General features: G+C 40.1%; 1 protein-coding gene across 5 annotated transcripts in view; it reads left to right on the top strand.

Moving 5' to 3' along the window:
- Window positions 1-3,077: 3,077 nt before the first annotated feature.
- HIVEP2 (HIVEP zinc finger 2) overlaps window positions 3,078-15,301 on the top strand; it is a 178,141-nt gene continuing 165,917 nt past the window's right edge. For 2 of the 5 annotated variants that reach the window (XM_075924325.1, XM_006128792.4), the window contains exon 1: window positions 3,078-3,688. The gene's annotated coding sequence lies outside the window, so the exon portion shown is untranslated. Of the gene's footprint in view, window positions 3,689-3,794; window positions 4,346-4,482; window positions 4,502-15,301 lie in introns of those variants that run through there. The other 3 variants (XM_075924322.1, XM_075924321.1, XM_075924323.1) reach the window with 3 other exon arrangements.

Raw genomic sequence — 15,301 nt, 5'->3', positions numbered from 1 at the left:
TGGGGCATGTCATAATTATGAGGTCAAGTATCAGAGGGGTAGCCGTGTTAGTCTGAATCTGCAAAAGCGACGAGGAGTCCTGTGGCACCTTATACTCTAACTGAAGTGTAGGAGCATAAGCTTTCATGCATCTGACGAAGTGGGTCTTTGCCCATGAAAGCTTATGTTCCTACACTTCAGTTAGTCTATAAGGTGCCACAGGACTCCTCCTCGCTTTTGCATAATTATGAGGGTTAGCCAGCAGCCTGGGGATTAAGGAGTTAACTACACCTAGCCAGGTGGAGTGACCAGTAGGAATGTAGGTGGGACTTTCAAACTGGGACAAAGGAATTTGGGTTTTTTCCTTTCTCCTTTTGTCTCTCTGAGAGAGTTCTCTGCAGCTACAGAGAGGGACAAGCATGTCTCTCTCTCTCTCCAAGACACCATTTTTCATTTTCTGTAAGGTAGTTTTGTTAGGCTTTATTGTTTTAAGGGTTGGGTATGGGATCTGATATCTGGCACTGCTTAAGAGATGTTTGGCTTTTCTTTTTAACTAAGTTCTAGCCCATGGTGTAACTCCTCTATGAGTATATTTTGTTACCTTTCCATCTGATCCTTATGTTTGCAACAGGAATGTTGTAATAATAAAAGTTTTCTCTTTTCTTTTTATTAACCTGGCACTGGTTACTTGTGTGTCCTGATTTTTATAATAGGGGTGAGATTTCCCAAATGATCTTTCTCCTAATCTCATTATTAATATTTGGGTGGTGGCAGCAGAAGTTTTATTCCCAAAATCTAGATTTTTAAGATTTTGGGGAAAGTTTTATACCAAAGCCTGGTAGATAAGGCTTTGGGGTACACTTGCTGGCCCCCACTTCTGCATTTATCATGCCAGAGTGGGGAAGGAGCCATGACAGAGACCTTCATGGCATTGCCTTAAAATAATGAAACTTTAAAAAATAATTAATGCTGGGTTCTTTTTGTCTTCTGGTGTTAGAGTCTTTTTATGCTTGTCTTTGCAACTATGAGGACTAGAAACTTTGTAAAATGAAATCTGAGATTGTCATGTAATAATATGACAGCAGGGCTATGTCTAGACAGGCATGATTTTCCGGAAATGCTTTTAATGGAAAAGTTTTCCGTTAAAAGCATTTTCGGAAAAGAGCGTCTAGATTGGCACGGATGCTTTTCCTCAAAAGCACTTTTTGCGGAAAAGTGTCCCTGGCCAATCTAGACGCGCTTTTGTGCAAAAAAGCTCTCATCGCCATTTTCGCGATCGGGGCTTTTTTGTTGAAAACAAATCTCAGCCGTCTACACTGGCCCTTTTGTGCAAAAGTTTTGCGCAAAAGGGACTTTTGCCCGAACAGGAGCAGCATAGTATTTCTGCAAAAAGCACTGATTTCTTACAGTAGGAAATCAGTACTTTTGCGGAAATTCAAGCAGCCAGTGTAGACAGCTGGCAAGTTTTTCCGTAAAAGCGGATGATTTTCCGGAAAAACTGGCGAGTCTAGACACAGCTCACAAGTTGGGGATTTAAGAAAATCACCAAATGTTACAAGATTACTAATAAAATTGCAAGCTGGCAATGCTGTAATATCTGTTTAGTTTGGGCCTGAATTTTTCTTACAGTTTACAAAACCTATTATGAAGACAAAGTTTTCAGTATGAAAATTAGATTATAAATACATTAAAATAAATATTCTGCTCAGGTACAGAGAAGTCAGACAATAAGACCATTGTGCTATTCCCTAGAAACAAAAGTGAAACTAGCTAGTAAAAAGGTAAGATCAAGAGTATAAAAGGTTACAAATAACTGATTGGTAATATCCATATTAAACCAATATTTAATTATAAAAAATATTATTACACAAGCAAGGAGTTTTATTTAAGTGTATGACTTTGTTTTGACATTTTTTCTCTGTTTTATTACTGGTTGGAACACCAAAGATTTTTTTTATGAAGTAAGAAAAAAAGTGGAATGAAGATATAAAAGTTAAAGCATATTAATTTGTTTCTTTCTTCCTTACATAATACTTCCACAGAATATTTCCCTGAGTTATGTGCTTATTAGGGACTAACTATATTAAGAAAACAGTGGGCACTGATATTCTAGCACAGGATGAATTGGTCTGCCCTTCATATCTCCCTCTACTCCTTCAAAAATGAGAGCAGTAGCAGCTGATATAATATTGAATCCTCATTGGCTGGCCAGGGTCACCACTTAAGCTAAAAGCAAACCAGAGAGACCATATTGGGCACAAGTGTTAGGGGCACTTACCCTGTCTCAGCCTTTTCACTGTCTGCTGTAGCCTGCAGGCCTGTATGCTAAGAGCAGCAGCCATGAAAAGAAATACTGCTAACAAGTTCACATGTATGACATTAAGGATTTTTTAAGGTGAATGTAACTGGACTGTTACCTGTAACATGGAAAGCAGGGCTCACTGCAACTGATAATTGTTGTATTATTTTTGGATATGTATATTAAAAAAAGCTATTTAATTATTTAAATTGTTTTCTAGTGACTTCAGGTAAAAGGGTATAAAAATAAAACATTTTAAAACAAGTAAACAAAATAAACCCACAAAATTGTTAAAGCTGAAGATTTTCCTTTGAAAATACACAAGTTCATAAAGTGACATTCAATTTTTCAGAGTATGCTGGAAAAAGCTAGTATTACCAGCCATTTAAAGAGTAATGAATCAAGTGCTGAGAATTCTATAAGCCTTCCTTTTGGGAGAATGGGGCAAAGCACTACAGGCTTTAAAATTTCAGGACACGTTAGACAAACTACTTGGGCTGGAGTCGAGGACCGCAAGAAAACAGGTTAAAATGCTCAAGAAACACAGTCAGCATCAGGAACTCTGGTATTATTTTGTTCTTCCTCAACGATAACGTGATCTTGACCAGGCGAGGAGAGACAAGGAGTGGAGGTGGTGGAAAATAAAAAGGGCGGGGGGAGGAGGATCCCACATCCTCAAAGGAAATTCTCAAGCTGGGAAGACGCACAACTTTTGCATGGCAAGTTGAGACTGGCTCTCCTGGGAGTTCCCTTTTCAGAGGAGGGGGAGGGGGAAACAGAGATCTCCTCTGGCTGGGGGAGGCAGCTGCTTTGCACTCGGAAGCCCTGCCTCTTCCCTCCCCCTCTCTTTCTGTCTGCACTGTGCACCTCTCTCTCATGCACACACACACACACACACAGAGCCCATCATTCTCTGGAACTGGATCTTCTGGTTCAGCCTCCCTCCCTCTCGCGCTCCCTCGCTGGGACGCGCTGGGGGATCCGATGACATCACTGGCTGAGCTCTCCCCTCTCTCCTCCTTGTAACTTCTGTTCTGGGAAGTGGTGCCAGGAATAACCCCAGTCTGTCTGCAGCTCCGAGAGGCTCCCTCCTCCGGAAAAAAAACCCGGCGGCTCCTCCGGCCTCTCTCTCTCTCTCTCTCGCCCTGATTTTTTAGTCTTATTTTAAATCAAGCTCCACCATTTAAAGCGAGCGAGCGAGCCCGAGAGCAATGGTCTCTCCTACGACAAGTCAATGAACCAGACGCCCCTTGGCTGCCGGGATATCTCGATCTGTCGCTATATAAAGCAATGCCGCGAGCCCCCTCGCTCCAGGCACCACCTTAGCAAAGGAGCAACAAGAGCCCCCAGCGGAACCAACAACAAGGGCACCAGGAGGGGTTTCCTCCTTCCGGCTCGGTGACTTTCCAGGTGAGCAGCAGCAGCTGCTGCAAGGACCCCTCCCCCTTTTCAACCCCCCTCCCCTTGTCCCCTGTCATAGGCACCAGCTGACAGCCGCTTGGGGGGGGGGGGGAGAGACTCGTTGACTGGCGATTTATTTATTTATTTATTTTGACGGTAGGAGAAAAAGTCCTTGGCAAGTTGGATATTTGAGGAGGCTTGCGAGGGGCTGTGGGGAACTCGCAAGACTTGTGTGCTGTGTAACTGGGGAGGGGGGTTGTCTGGGTGCAGGGGCCCGTGGGGTCCATGTGAAGCAGGAGAGGGGGCGATTGAGGAAAACCAGTGGGGGCTGTAAACCCTTCCGAGCGGTAAATCGCCTCTCGGGGGCTGCGGGGCTTGTTCCGATCGTCGGCCCGTTTCCTCTCGTGCGTAGGGAACCATTGCCCTGCGTCTGGCCGAGGGCCGGGGGAGCTCTTTGTTAGTGGCCCGCTGTTAGGAAATGTGGGGAATACCCAGCATGTTAGTGTATGCAGATTAGGCGCAGGCTGCCTTGCGTAATCTCCTCCTGTGGCGAGGCATGGGCATGGTTACTAAGGAGAGACACTCGCAGGAGGGGGACACGGCTGCAGGGCTGGGCTCTCACGCTGGGCTCCTTCTGGCAAGGTGGAGGGGGGAGAGACGCAGACGGTCGGTGGAGGGGCAGGAGGTTGCACGGAAGGGGGCGGGGGGTGCTGCTGGAATTTCAGTGATCCCGGGGGCTGGGCGGGGAGAGGCGCGGAGGGGAGGGAAGGTGGCTTGACGGACGCTTCAGCTGGCTGTCGCGGCTGGCTTGTCCTTGCGCGCGTATGTTGTGGGGAAAGGCGGGGGCGGCGGACGCGCGTGTGCGCCCGGGCTGGAGGTGGCGGGGGCCGGGTGCGTGTGCGGGGCTGCGCGGCGCGCTGCGCCTTGATGCCTGTTCCCTGAAGTGGGTGGAACGTTGGCCCGTTCCGGGAATGTTCCATGACGTGTAAAAGCCACAGGAAGGGGGTTAACAAGGGGCTCTGCCTGCTGCTGCTGCTGCTGCCATCAAAGCAGATGTGCTCGCTCTCCTTTCGCACATTCTAACCAGACCATTGTTCCCTGGGGGGGAGAGGGGAGGAGGAGACTGGAAGTCAGCTTGCAAAGGGGGAGGGGGAGAGAGCTGTCACTGCAGAAATGAATTTATTATATAACCGGTGTCTGTGGGCTGTCTGCATCGGATTATGTAACACGCACATCCATGTTTGTTAGATAGGAGACCCTACCATGAAACATCCACGCTGCAGCGTGTGAATGTGTGTGGAGTAATAAAATACAGCCAGACGTTGCCCTTCGGGGAGCTCTGTGCTGTGAAGGAGGAAGGAAGGGAAATTCTTCATGTTGTTTCTCACAGTTTTCCTTGGACTATATTACCTCTGTAATTATGGGAAAATAACATTTGGAGGGGAAATCCCAGGTTTAGTTTGGCTAGTATTACTTCATATTTACTGTCTGTAGTTCTTTACATTTCCAAGTGCTTCACAAACACTCACCATTCTCTGCTTACAGCACCCTTGAGAGCTAGGTACAGTAAATGTTGTTATACCCATTTTACAAATGAGAACCTGAAGCAGAGAGGAAGGAGATGCTAATTCTGTTCTGTTTAATATATTTAGGATCTATAATTCTCCAGAATATGGAGAATAATCATTTTAGTGCAACTGATATAATAAAAAACCTCATCTAGCAAGGTCTAAACCTGTCTTCATGGGGTTGTTTCCATTATTTCCTTTCCCATGGCACTGCAAATTGTTGAATTTTCTTATTCCCATTTGCTATTGGAATCTAATTCAGTTTTGCCCTTACATACATGATTATGGTTTTTTAAAGATCTGATTTTTAAACTGCCATAAGAATTCAATATTTTTCTAATTTACTGGAAGGAATATTCAAAGTATTATTATACTTCTGTTAGAACAAGAAAAAATTGTATTAATTAAGAAGGCTAAAAACTCAATGTTAATCATGTCCTTACTAGTTTTAAGTAAAAAAATAAATGAAACTCTTGGACAGTGTAATTCAGGTCCATTTTTTTTTAAGCAGCTTCTGTTCTTTACTCTTTGAGGTGGAACAAGTTTAAATAGTGGAATTTGGATAATTATGTACCTTACTAGTGGTAGAAAAAGTGAACACAGAGTCAATTATCCTAATTTTTTCACTACCATGGTCTTGTGTAGAGGTTTATGGTGACAGGGAGTAAATAAAGTGGACTGAAAAGGAGAAATCAATTAGTAGATAGGTGAATTATTGTAGTAAGTTCTTTGGGCAGATACCATCATTTACTCTGTCAGCATCTAGCACCAGGAGATTCTGATCCTGAATGTAATGTAAAGTAAATAGCAATTATTAAACTGAAAGAAAAAGTGGTCTACCAAGGAACAAAAGCAGAGAATGAACCTCACTCTTACATTATTTATTCAAGCTAAACTCCCATTTACTTCAACAGGAATCTCATCTTCAGATTAATGTAAGGACATTGTACAGAGTCATATATATTTTGATAATGAAAATGACATGTAAACATGTTAGCTTAATACAACTATGATGCCATCGTTTTTGTCTAGTAGGTTTGCAGAATACAAACATACATCATCACTTCCAAATTATCTTAGAGTCCTTTATAATTACGTTTTAAATTTCTCTTCGTCTCTGAAGTTAGGAGTCACTTCTGAAACTTTGGGAATTGGAAGCTCTGATATTTTGTACCCGGTGTCTTTTACTTTGCCTGATTTTTTTTTAAAAAAAACCTGTTAACAGTGAAAATGTAGATTACTTATCACACAGAGCTGATTTTTTGCACTTAGGTTTTTATTTTTATTCCTGTAAATGAACTCTAGGGTGGTTTGGTTTTCACCTGTGAAAAGGATATTGATGTGCTACAAAATCCATGTATCATTAATTTTGACATAGCTGATGAAATCTTCTCAAATGTTTTAACATCATGCAGTATACATTTTTATAGAATTTACTGATGGTTATTAAATGTGACAGGAATAAGTTCTGGCTGCAGTGACATGTCTCAATTCCACTGATGATAGGAGGTGAAATGAGAACAAAATTTGGGTGGAAGAAGACGACATCGAGTCATATATAAAAGATAACTAAATCCTATTGTGTAGCAACAGGTCTTCACAAAGACAGATTTTTAGATTCTCAAGTGACTAGATTTCCTCCTATGTGAGATCTGTTTACAAACCTTGTTACTATGAAGACAAAACAGAGAACCATATGCATTCATGTGGTTCTTGCTGAATAATGATAGGTACATATGTCTGCTTGAGTGTTTGTCACTAGATTAGTGCTTAGATTACTTGGTGGCACATTCTTTTTTAGCTTTTTGCATACTGGTTCTAGCAGAATGTATTTATTTTAATAAGTGTAATGTCCCTGTTAATATTTATAGGCAGTACCTATTGATGCTAAGAAAAGAAAGTTAGTCAAGATATCATTTTACCAGACTTGGTTGGTGGGTTATTTATTTGTTGATTAGCAGGAGTGATTATAAATTTGCTTTAAGCAAAAGTGAAAGTGACAAGTACCATTTTGGTGTTTTCTTTCTGACTCATTAACATGGACAGTTGTTGATATTTAATTTAGAATGTAACCATTTGGGGAATGGCAGATGGAATAGGGAAGTTCTGTGTCTGGCAGAAGTGTTTGCTAAATACCGTAATAGTTAATATTCTAATTTTCCTTCTTAGAGAAAAGTGTCTACAGTTAAACAGTATTACAGTAGTTGTCAAATTGATAAGCTATGTGCGATGTCTGCACTTTTCACAGTACTTTACTTCAGCATGTGGGATGATGGATGGATGTTATAGCAAAACTGTTGTTCTATCAGGCCAGCCCTAGAAGTGGAGGAGTATGGCTGACACTTCTTCCATAATTCTTATTTGAGAATCAGTTTACATGTGAATTTCAGTTCAAGATAAAATGGTCAGGCCTGCATGTTAACCTTCTACAGCTCAGTTGAGTTACGACTTAAGTCAGGTGCATCTCCATGGTAGTGGCTTTGTCGGGATACAAATGAAAAAATGCTGTATTCGGTCTAACTCACCTCTTCTGTCCAGAAGTGGTAAACATGAAAATGTGTGGTTTTAATGGGTCTTTTCTGCTCACAAGAGATGTGCATAACTGTTATTACATTTGATGGTTCTAATCTGTAACAAAAATTAAGTACTCTTGGGATAACTTTTTTTCCTTGAATAAGACAAGACAAGTTGCAAAGAGGCTTTAAATAAAAAGCTTGTGGGAATCAATTATTTCAACTCTAAAGAGCAGAAGCAATTTAATTTTTAACTGATTTTAAAAAATTGTGTTTTTTTATAGAATATCTTTTAAATGGTGTGTTCTGAATTAAAAATAATTATTAGTTATTTTAATGATAGTCTTGCTCATTTGAGTATATAAAAGTATTTTAAGCAAGAAGGAATTAACTATCTGGTATTATAGGGGAAACAAGACAAAGTAAGCAACATTTTTTGCTAATGTCCTTCAGTCATATTAATCTTGTGTGTTGTTTTTCATTATAGGAGGTAAAAATTATTATAGAGAAAGGGAAATTTCAGACTAGCAATGTCTCTTGAAAGGGTACAAACAGCAAATAAGAGTCTTGTAGACTCTTTCATAATTGCAGATATTAATGTTTATTAAGCAATTTTCAGGAATTGTTCTAGCTCAACAGCATTATATTTCATAAGGGCTACTTTTGCCTTTCTTTAGTGAATATAAGATTTATGTCAAGTACTAGACTGATAGCCTTAGAGTATAAATGCCATGCAAGTACAATTATTACAAGTTTTCCCATATTAATCTGCCAGCGTACCTTGACTCTGACCTGAAAGGACTGTTAGTGGGTTAAAAGCATGTTTGTATCTAGCCACATACATTTTTTGGCTTTTCTACTGAGATGGCAAGCAAGGATGTTTCCAGTTATTTCCAATATTGGCACCATGCAGCCCTTATCATTTGTGAGATCACTAATCCTGTTTACATATTCCAAGGGTGGGGAACCTCAGTCCCGGGCCTGGATGTGGCCCCCAGCTTGCCTGGATCCAGCCCCTGAAACTCAGGACCCCACCCCACCATTTGGGAGCTCGCACTGGTACTGCAGGGCTTCCCCCACCCTGCTGCCTACCACAGGGCTGGAGCACACAAAATCTACTAGGCTGTCCTCCCCCCCCCCCCCCCCCCCCACCAAACTCTGGCATTTGAGGGGAATGTGTGGAGTGTTTATCTCATAAGTCAGGGGCCACATCAGTTAGGGTTTTTGTTTTGTTTTGTGGCATTTTTGTTTTTTGCTTTTCACTTGTGTGCAGCCCCCGATTGATTTTTCTGTGGGTAAGTGCCCCCGAGTCAAAAGAGGTTCCTCACCCCTTACATATACCACAGTTATTAAAAGGCATGGGGGCATTCTGGCCCATGTTTCCCTAACTCCTAATGTGAAGTATTTAGAAGAAATAAAAAACAATTATTTAAAATGAACTGTCAAGTGAAAACTATGTTAACATTTTTGTTTACCTTGTGATTTAAGCCTAAATATAAGACTGCATCTGGATGCAAAGCCTTAATTTTATTTGCTTCTGATTTGTGCACCTGAAAAAATGGTCAGTTTCTGATCTCATCATTCTGCTATAATGAGAGTGCAGTCTGGATAACAACTGTTTATGTCCATGATATTGTTTGTGCATCTATATTTGTTCATGGTGCTTTGGACATACATTTTTTTCATGTTTTTCCAGGCATGGAGTTGAAGGCCTAATAGAAAATATGGCCTTTCACTTTTAGTTGATTTCTGAATTTGCCCGTGTTGATTTTTCATAAGCTGGCATATGCACATGCATTTTTTTCTATACTTTCTCTAAATAGACACCATAGGTAACAGCTATTCAAAAAACATTTTACCTCTTTAACTATATCAGTATAGATAATGTGGTACAGTGTCTCCAAATGTGGATGCAGTTATACTGGTAAAAAGGTGCTTATATTGGAACAGTTTATACTCCTTATTTATGAGAATAAGCTATACCTGTGTCCTCACTAGAAATACTGTACCATTGCAAGACGATCTGCATACTACACCAACAAAGTTCTCATATTGTGAATGCTATCTTGGCAAAGCTGTGTTTTGAACCAGCTTAGTAAAACCATTCCTTGTGAATGAAACAAGCTACACTGATAAAAGTTCGTTTTTGCTTGTCTAACTGAATCTACACTAATGACTTTTTCCAGAACAGCTGTGCCAGTAGGAATCACATCTGTTTTCACCATTCCAGCACAGCTGTGCTGGTCGATGTTCCTAGTGAAGACCTGGCCTAAGATACTGTCATGCTGGTATAACTGTGTCTGCACCAATTTAACGGTCATATAGGTATGATTTCAGTGCCAGTTCTCATTTTCCTCAAAATTATACACTAACCATAACTAGCTCTATGTGTTTTAATTACTACTTTTGTAAATATTTTGGGTGTGTTTTATTGCACCTGATTTTGATTTCTTGTGTTCAGTAGAAACTTTATTTACTTAAAATGTCAGCAACATCAGCTCCATTCTAATAAATTTATACTGTGTGATAAAATGCCACTTTGCAATATCCCAGGGAATTATAAAAATATTTCAGGTCCTGAGCACTATTTGTTTTAAAATACAAGTTCTCTTAAGAACAACAATGGTAAGTAGTGTTGTCATTGACACTTATATAGGTATTGGCATAAATCTTTCTGGTTTGTATGAGCTGCCAAAGAAAAAATGGTATTTATTGATTTTTGAAAGGTGAACTCTAATTACTATTTTGTGATGTAAAAGGAATCCATACTTGAATGTTGCAAAAAGTGTGGGTTTTTTTTAAACAAGATTATCATAAATTCTATATAAAGAATTAAACAGGAAATAAGTTAGATAATTTGCATGTGTATAGTTTAATAGAAAAGTTTTTTTTTTTTTTTTTTAAGAGAGCTACAGGGAATTGAAACTATGTTGTTAGCTGACATGTAACAGTAACCCAGTGGTGTTAATTAGAAATAGAAATGTTCTGATCCTTTCAAAGAGAAAGCTAAAATCATTTGTCGTTTGAATCAAAATGATCAGGATACAAATAATGTCTGTTAATTTCTACTAACTCTTTGTTTCAGTGCTTCTTTCACACATTTTCCATCATTCTAAAAATTCTATCAGATACCATATATGTTGGACATGTTATAATACTATATTTCCTAACCATTAAGGCTGTAATAATGTTGTGGGCCCAGTTTCACAAGCTCATAATTTCAGGCCACGAAGTGAAGTGAGTAGAACTTCCATGTGTGATGTACTTGCAGAACTGGGCCCAATATTTTCTTTCAAAGTTTGTTATGAATAAGGAGAGTTGTTGGAGATATTTAATAAGCTATTTAACAATATCCAATAATCTTCCCCATTATTTATTGTAGAACTTGATACTGCCTAATAGAAAATAACATTTAAATTTGCAAAAATAGGATTTTAATAGGCAGTTTTTGTTTACAGTAATGTTGCTTCCTAGCAAAAGAGACTATTTAAAAAAAAAAAAAAAAAAAAAGGAACATGAGCAGAATTATTAGATCTGAAAATAAGCCTTCATTGGCAGTGTTATTTTGTCTTTTTTACCTTTATGAATCAGTGTTATTATTATTTTAATTTAAAATCTCTTTTTGCAGTTCCAGGTTTTTGTTTAGAGTTACTTTAAAACAAAATAAATGAGTAGTTGGTCTCATTATAAATAAACTGATGCTCAGATATTAACTATTGTGCTGCTGTAGCATTCACACAGTTTTGTATATGATGGGATTATTTACTAACAACATGTTTTTACTAAATGTACTGTATATACTACTTCATCATCATCATAATAATTTACTGCATATAATATTACTGAGTCATGTGCATTTTATTTTTTATTCAGCTCAGATGGATTCACAAAATAAATATGGATTTTTCTTGGATAGAAATCTCATCACTGTTCAAGAAACATTTAAAATAGATACATATTTCTGAGATAATAATTAGGAATACCCTTCACTGACAGCAAGATGTGATAATATTTAGTTATGGAGTGAAGCCAATATACAGTAGAATATATCTTGGTGACAAGTATTAACTGCGTATATGATATAGTGCAAAGCTTATTTTAGCACAGATCTGCTTGGAAATGTGTCTGATAATACTGTATTGTGAAGTTCCATGTTTATTGTCTCTCGGTGACTTCCACTTAAGATATTTTCAGATTACAAGTAAACCTATTTTTCCTTGTGTAAGCGTTATACATTTATCCTGGGATCTGATGCTGCAGCTACACTACTGTAAACTTGATCATGCCAGTTTGGGAATAGTGTTACACGCCTTCTGAAATCAGGAGTAACCAACATTAACTTCAGTGGCCCTTGAGGTTGTTGCGGCAGGCTTGATAGTGTGGATGCATCATTTAGAAAATCGACTGTATGCAGCTAAATCGGTCTAAACTACTAGTGTAGACCAATATTGAGAGTCAGTTTATTTCTCACAAACATGAAGAAGAATGAAGATTCTACCAAGTGAGTAATGTCCTCATTGACACTTGTGCAGCCCCTGCCCTTTGCTTACAATTAGTATGATCAGTTGTCACTGACTGACCCTGGAATTGGAACTGAGTAAAAAATTAATGTTAATGTTGCATAAAGTAGAATCCACTTCTTCTTCTTTTTTTTTTTTTTTAAAGAACTCCAGAGATGTACAGCAAGGAGACATAAAAAGTAGTGTAAAAATAAAGTTTTGGTGACTATAATATGCTGGTAGGACTCTAAAGAAACAGAGAACAGATCTATTGAATAAGATAGTGCCAGTTTTTACAGTCACTTTTCAGAGCGGAACCACAAACATAATGCATTTTATGCAAGTCAGATCTATTTTGTGTGAAAATAATTTCTGGCACCTTGGATGCAGTGGATTATTTTGAGATCCTGCAATACTTACATGTCACTACAACTTAGGTGTGGTAGCAGCCTCGACAGTAAGATAATCACTCTCTCACTTTCTGATAAAAGGATGCAATCAGTTATATATATTAGGTCAAAAGCATTTGTTTTTTGTGCTTGGGAGAGACAAAAATTGGTTCTTTAAAAGAAGAATATTTGTCTTTTTAAATGGACAATAATAGATTCACAGAGTGAAATCCTGTCCCTATTAAAGTCAAAGATCATTTCCCCACCGACTTCAGCAGAGCCAGGACTTCAGTATAAATGTGAAGATCCAAAGTCACCGTTATAGTAATCTATTCTGACATGCGTAATAGAGGCCATAAATACGGAATGGACTAATTTAAACTACATGTGAACTTTTGAAGAACTTTTTCTTCTAACTTGCAAAATCCTCTTAGATGTAGACTAGGGGTGGGAAACATAAGGCCTGATAGCTGGATATGGCCCGTGGGTTGCCTGGATCTGTCCTCCGAGGCTTAGGGCCTGCCACAGCATTAGAAAGCCCAGATTGGCACTACAGCTCCCCTCACTGCCTCCCTGCAGCTCCCGGTCCCTAACAGATTTTTCTGTGGCTCAGTGGCCCCAACCCAAAAAAGATTCCTCACCTCTGATGTACACTTTTCCTTAGTACTTTTCATGTTTTGTATGCCATTTTTTTTCAATGTATTAATTAATTAGTTTGTGTCTAGCTCTGATACAGGAAAAACTCAAGGTAAGCAACCTGTGTTGGAAAGGTATGTGGTAGGGGTGTAATAGTGTAGTCTGTTGACCAATAAGCAAAAGCTTATAGGTTAATACTATAGACTACATGCATTTTCCTCCCCCACCCTTGCCAGTAAATTTTTTAGCAGGCTTGCCAGCAGCCCAGCTCAGTTCTGGTCATGCCTGGTCTAGAACCTACCCCCACTGCGGCTCTGCATTTAAAGTGTATTAGGAGCCAGGTGGGCATGTAGCCCAGCTCAGTTCCAGTTTATGCCTGGTCTAGGAACTCAGACCTCTTTATCAGAGGCAACAGCACCGGGCAACAGGCAGCCAGTCCACAAGGGGAGCTAGTTTTTTAAATTGGCTTCCCTTGTTGTTCAGCTTCCGTCTGGCACCCCACACTGCCTCTGATACAGTGGTTGCTGGCCCCATCCCTGGGGACTATAGAATAGTCATGGGACTAATAAAAATTCATGAGGTTACTCGACTGTTCGATTAACCGATATTTAACATCCCTATTACAGGGTCACAAGTCAGAGCTGACGTGCTGGTGGAGTTGTATGGGGAAGTGCATGCAGTGCATCTGTAGTTGTTTTGCTTGACTGTTGTCTACGCTTTTTGGTCCCTTTTAATATTAAGAGGAAAACAAATTGTTATTGGCACATGAAGTCTTTCTTCTCTAGTAACTGATTTGATTTTTGGCTTATGTCACTAGTGATTTGAAAGTTCTCACCTCATGGCTTTTTTGATAGCTTTTGTTAAATGAGTTAGTGTCTAAGGGCTTGTCCAAACATACCATGCTGCAACGGTATAGCCGAAGTGCTTAGTGAAGACACTACCTGTGCCAATGAGAGAGTTTCTCCAGGAGGCATAGGTACTCCACTTCCCCAAGAGACAGTAGCTACGTTATCAACATAGTGCTGTCTATTAGGGATGTTCGCTATTGGGTAATTGAATAGTTGAATAACTGCATGAATTCTTAGCATATAGTCGACTATTCAGAGGCATCAGTGTTGGGTGCTAGGCAGGAGCCGATCTGCGAAGACAGCCTGTTTAAACACTAGCTGCCATGGATGACTGGCTGCCTGCCACCCCACGTAGTGCAGGGTCGCAGCAGCCCCTGTTTGCGGGAGTCCGAGCTCCCCTGGGTCCACCATTGTCAGAGGCTCATAGAGGCAGCAGTGCGGGGTGAGCAGGCGGCACTGCAAAGCCAGCGCTGGGGGGAACCGGCTTTTAAGCTAGCTCCCCCCAGCACCAGCTCCTGCTCCCCCCCCTTTGTTGCCTCTGATACAGAGGCAGTAAAGGGAGCAGGAAAAGCGGGTAGTCAAGGGGATTAACTGATAAGTCTAGGTTTACTTGTATACTCGACTATCGTTTACATTCCTGCTCTCTATGCCAGGAGCTGGGTTGGTACAACTGCATTGCTAGCAGGTGAGGATATTCCTGTTGAAATAACAGGTGATGTAGTTGTATTGACATAACTCTGTAGTGTAGACCAAATTTTAGTCTAACTTTTTGTGGTCAAAACAAACAAACAAACAAAAATCTTAGGTGGCAGTTTCAGCAGAGAGGCCAATTGTGGAACTGGAGCTACTTACTCACTCCCCAAAATGGGACCTCTGGAATAGGGGCCTGGTTACCTTTGCAGGAAAATGTGGGAATGCTTGCTCCTGCTACTTGTCAGTATGTATTTCAGTCTTTAGCAGTGATACTTCGGTAACTTTCCTGGCACTAAGTTAACTCGAGGACAGTTACTGATATTCCAAAGCAAAGGCTAATTCTCTGAGGACAGGGAGGAAAGGAATCTAGCCTTACTGCCCTTAACCTGCAAAGTTGGTGCTGAGCAGTTGTATAACTGCTGCTATGGTTTCTAGTAGTGGCTGGGGCCTTTGCACATCCCATCCATGTTGAAGGT

Source organism: Pelodiscus sinensis, chromosome 3, assembly GCF_049634645.1.
Source record: "Pelodiscus sinensis isolate JC-2024 chromosome 3, ASM4963464v1, whole genome shotgun sequence".
Lineage (NCBI taxonomy): Eukaryota > Metazoa > Chordata > Testudines > Trionychidae > Pelodiscus > Pelodiscus sinensis.
Note: the sequence above shows the minus strand (reverse complement) of the source record. Positions and strands in the feature narration are given on the sequence as shown.